The 4983-nt window shown below is 51.1% G+C and overlaps 1 non-coding gene across 1 annotated transcript; it reads right to left on the reverse strand.

Annotated features, from left to right (window-relative positions):
- Window positions 1–268: 268 nt before the first annotated feature.
- Window positions 269–341, reverse strand: TRNAM-CAU (transfer RNA methionine (anticodon CAU)). The gene has a single exon. It is a non-coding gene; the product is annotated as a tRNA-Met (tRNA).
- Between the last annotated feature and the right edge of the window lie 4642 nt (window positions 342–4983).

Consider the following 4983-nt stretch of genomic DNA (forward strand, 5'->3'; position numbering starts at 1 on the left):
GCCAGTACCCAAGGGCAAGGGCAAGGGCAAGGGCGAGAGCAGGTCGAGGAGTCGGGGGCTGCTCCAGGCCCTCACAAGTGCTCTTTCCTGGGAACTCGGGCCGCAGCGCGACGGCGGTCTTGGCGGGGGCTCTTCTTAACAGGTTCACCTGGTCGCCGGATACTCGTCGCAGATACGTCTTTTCTCCTTATTTTCAGCCCGGGACTTTGACCAGCAAACAAAACGTTTATTTTCGGTGCGGCTGTAAGGACAGCAAACAAAAGTATTGTGCCCCGTGTGAGGATCGAACTCACGACCTTCAGATTATGAGACTGACGCGCTACCTACTGCGCTAACGAGGCACCTAGCAAACGTTTTCGGACGGAGAATTATGAGTCCATATGGCTGGTGTGCTGCGCATGCTCAGTTTTACTCTTACCACTGCTGTAAATCGCGTACAGAGCACTCGGAATTCTAGTTCCGCTGCTGTCCCGTTTGTCAACTAACAAACACTGTGGTTGGCTTGTCAGTGCCTCGCTGGGTAGCGGCAACACGGAGAAGGGGAATTTTTCCTCCTATTGTGAACCGTTATTTTTGTATAGTGCGTACAAACCGTTTGCACACTCGTGAACGCATGAAACACTTATTAGGCACCTACTGTGTTCCCGGCCCTGTGCTGGGTGCTGCTTTCACAGGAACAAACCCAGGCTCAAGGAGTCGGGCGAAGATGCATAATGACTGGAAAACACACACACACGCACCCCCTTCCTGTGGCCAGTGTCACTGTTGCACACTTGAGCTGGATTCTGATTTTTCTTCCTTTTTTTCTTTTTGCTATTCAAACAGGACTTCAGGGAATAACCGTGGAAGCGGGGAGTTAATAATATGTTAACTGGGAAGCACGCTCTCCTTTCCCTTTGACTCCCCTCCCCTTCCTCCCAGCCCTTTATATAAGCTCATTTACCTACGTTATTGCTAAAGGAAACTTCGTGCCCCTATCGTACATGGAAAACAGGTAAGGGTTTTTCCCTAACACATGTTCAGATAAATACATAACTACTATAATTTTTAAAAAAGACTCTTCCACGTACTGTCTAAAATCAGCCAGACTGTGGCACACCGAGGATTTGTAAGTTTCGCTGTATGTAAATTTCACCTTATAAAAGGAAATTAAGACAGAACTCTGGGCAAGGCCGGGCTTGGGGACCCCTGGGGGGAGTGTGCGAACTCCCGTGGATCTGGGTGCCTCCCGGGGAAAGGACGAGTGATGGACAGGCCGACGGAAGGACAGGGAGTCGGGAGAGGTTCGTGTGGACCTAGGTGGGTGTGCGGATATTCACGGCACAACTCTATCAACTTTTCCGTTTGTCTGAAGTTTTTCCTTAGAAAATATTGGGGGAGGAATTTTTTTAATCACCTAGAATTTGAGAGATATGGTGGGGTGTTAAGGGTGCAAAGGGCAGTATGAGTACAAGCAGGTGGGGACATATCATCTTGACAGCAGACACCACAATTGCTGAGGGTAGGGGAAGGGGAATCTCGGAGTGGATGGGGGTGTGGCCTGCTCGACCTCCCGGTGGGAGAAGGACTGGGAGCTGCCGGGCCGGTGGCCGTGGGGCGAGGAAGGAGGAGTTGGAGGTGGGGCAAGTTGCCGGGACCCCAGACCCGGAGACTGACACCCAGTCCTCGGGAAGCTCCTGGATCCCACGGTCTATGGTGGGAAGCCCAGGACTTCTACCAGCCTTGGGGAAGCGCGCATCCACACGTCCCTGCGGGAATCCGACCCAGGGGGCTTGCTCTCTGGTAAGGTTGCTGGGGCATCCTCTGCGGACTGCAGACTGGCAGTGTCACCTAGATCTAGCTGCTTCTTCCAGATCTGCAGGCCCGAGGAGGTGCTGATTGACCTGCGGATTAAATCCCAATGGTCCTGTCTACCACAATTACAAACAGCCCCACTTTCGGGCGTAGCAGTCCCACGACTGGCAAGCTACCCAACATATTAACTCATCACTTCCACAGTTATTCCCTGAAGTCGTATTTGAACAGGATGAAAAAGAAAAAAGGAAAAGGAAACAGCCCAAGTGTACAACAGGGAACTAACTGGTCACAGGCGTAATGGTCTGTCCAGGCTGTAAACAAGAAAAGGGGATGCTCTATGTTGTGATATGAAATAAGCGAAGAACACAATTGCAGAACTAACAGAGTGTGGGACTATTTCTGTAGAAAAGGGTAGATGTTTACATCTGCTAGTATTTGCACACAAAAAGCTAAGATCGCTGGACGCAGTGGCTCACGTCTGTAATTGCAGCATTTTGGGAGGCCTAGGCGGGAGGATCACCTGAGGTCAAGAGTTCAAGACCAGCCTGACCAATATGGAAGAAACCCCATCTCTACTAAAAATACAAAATTAGCCGGGCATGGTGGTGCATGCCTGTAATCCCAGCTACTCGGGAGGCTGAGGCAGGAGAATCGCTTGAATCCGGGAGGTGGAGGTGGCAGTGATCCGAGATGCCGCCACTGCACTCCAGCCTGGGAAACAGGAGCGAAACTCAGTCTCAAAAACAAACAAACAAACAAAAAAAAGGCTGAGATCCGTAATTAATACTCTGAGGGGTGAAAACTGTATGGTTGGAGGCAGGGGTGACATGAAGACTCTTTAAAAAAAATAAACTTTATTTTCTAAACAGTTTTACAGTCACAGAAATATTGCAAAGATAATAAGAGTCTCCATAAAGCTTTCACCCAGGGTTCCCTATTACTAGCATCGGTCGTTGGTATGTGTTGTTTGTTACAAGTAATGAACCGGTGTTGATGCATTAACTAAAGTCCATCTTGACTCGGATTTCCTTAGTTTTCACCAGATGTCCGTTTTTCTGCTCCAGGACCTCATCCATGACACAACATTACATTTGATGGTCCTGTCTCCTTAGGCTCTTCTTGGCTGTGACAATTTCTCAGACTCTTCCTGGGTTTTGATGACTTTGACAGTTCTGAGGATATTAGTCAGGTATTTTGTAGAATGCCCCTCAGTTTTAACATTTGACTGACAGCTTTTCTGGGATGAAGACTTTTCACTGTATACCTTTGAACAGTTTTTTAAAAACATACTTGAACTATGTTAATCTATAACCTATTTAAATGTTGACGTACATTAATTTAAAAGACGAACTGTAGGAATTAGAAGAAAAAGGAGAGGAGGGGAGGGAGAGGGAGGAGGGAGTGGAAGAAGGGAAGGAGGGGAGGACGAGAAGAAAGAGGGAAAGGAAGGGGGCATGGGAGGAGGAGGAGCAGAAGGAGGAGGAGGCTACCTGGAGGAGCTGGGGTGATCCTGCCTTGGGCCCGGCTCTCCCGGCGACCTCCCGGCTCTCAGACCTGGCTGAGCCTGGCGGCCGCCAGGGGACGCTATGCCGAGGGCTCGCCGCCGCCGCCCCTCAGGTTTCGGCTTTTTCCAAATTAGCCTCAGGACACACCGCGCTACTACCCGGTGCAGGATACCAGGCCGGATCCCCACGCCATGGCAGATCCCCACGCCATCACCCAGACCTGCTCAGGGAGGGGAGGAGGAACAGGAGTTGGGGGCGGGGGCGGTGCAGATATTCCGCTCCATAAAGTGTCTCCAGCTTTTAAAGATGTATGTCCCCAATTTTCCAAGACCTTTCGAGTGAATTTTCCAAGAGCCTTTGAGTGGAATGAAACTCTCACGGCATCCCAGCCGCGGCGATGGGGTCCCGCTCCTGCAGAGTCCCGGCAGGAGCAGAGACTCGGGAGGGGACCGCTGGCTGCCGGAGCCCTGCTGACGTCCGGAACGAGGGCGGTCAGGGTCGCCTCCCCACGGGGTCGCAGGTGAGGGAGTGGGTTCGCGCACGGAGGCTCCTGCAGGCGGTGACCCCCAGGTCTGACTCGCAGAGAGTGACTGATGCCGAGGACCCGCTGGGGACCCGAGGGCGTCAGCCTGCGCCTGCGCCGGGGCTCCCGACCAAGACCTTCCGGCCCCCAGGCCTTTGCACGGACAGTTCTCGGTCTAATGTGTCCTGCCCTCAGGCCCCTCTATAGAGACGGAGATCTCTTCCTTGCCCTGCGTCAGCCAGGTCGGAGGTCACCTTCCCGCCGAAAACCTGATCACCATTGCCTTCATCTGCCTCCCAGCTACTTGGGAGGCTGAGGCAGGAGAATGGCTTGAACCCGGGAGGCGGAGGTTGCAGTGAGCCGAGATCGTGCCGCTGCACTCCAACCTGAATGACAGAGTGAGAGTCCGACACACATACACAAAAAGACAAAAAGTACCCAATGACATCTGTATATCCTGTGAATTCCATACAAACCAAAATCTATTTTGAAATATATACAAATATGTCTTCCAACATTTGGAAAGTTTACATTAATTGCCTCCTTGAACTCATTTCCATTCTAATTCCCTCCACACAATACTATTCCCCTACAGTACATATTTTATGTTTGAATACGTTGAATACGTTTGATACATTGATCACCTAGCATGCCTCTAAGCAACAAAAAATAGAGTTTATTGGAAACCCATTTTACACAGTGGAAAGTGTATCTCTGTGAGTGCATGTGTGTGTGTTCTGGGAGGCAGACCCCGGGCTGACTGAGCAGGGTAGCTTAATGGAAACCTGTTGAGAGTGATTCCTCTTCCCTGGTGCCAGATGGACCCAGGCAGGGGGACCCCCTGGGACACCCAGGCAACCATCCAGGCCCAGGCGATGAAAACATATCCTTGCAGGTGGTTACAGAGAGCCAAAGGAGGGAGCCACGTCCAGGCACCTTCCACAGACACAGCACTTGGGCCTGGCTGTCAAGAGAAGCCAAGTCACTCCAAATTGGGATGAGCAATGTCCAGAAACATTCCAGTGCCACTGCCGGGGAGGAAAGCGGGAAAGAGGGGCCTGTTCGGAGGAATGCAATAAATTCTGGTTTTGCTTATTTTCAATTGCACGAATAGTATGTACTAATTCTAAAATATATGCATACAGCCATGCTGTATAA

Source organism: Chlorocebus sabaeus, chromosome 8 (genome assembly GCF_047675955.1).
Source record: "Chlorocebus sabaeus isolate Y175 chromosome 8, mChlSab1.0.hap1, whole genome shotgun sequence".
Classification (NCBI taxonomy): domain Eukaryota; kingdom Metazoa; phylum Chordata; class Mammalia; order Primates; family Cercopithecidae; genus Chlorocebus; species Chlorocebus sabaeus.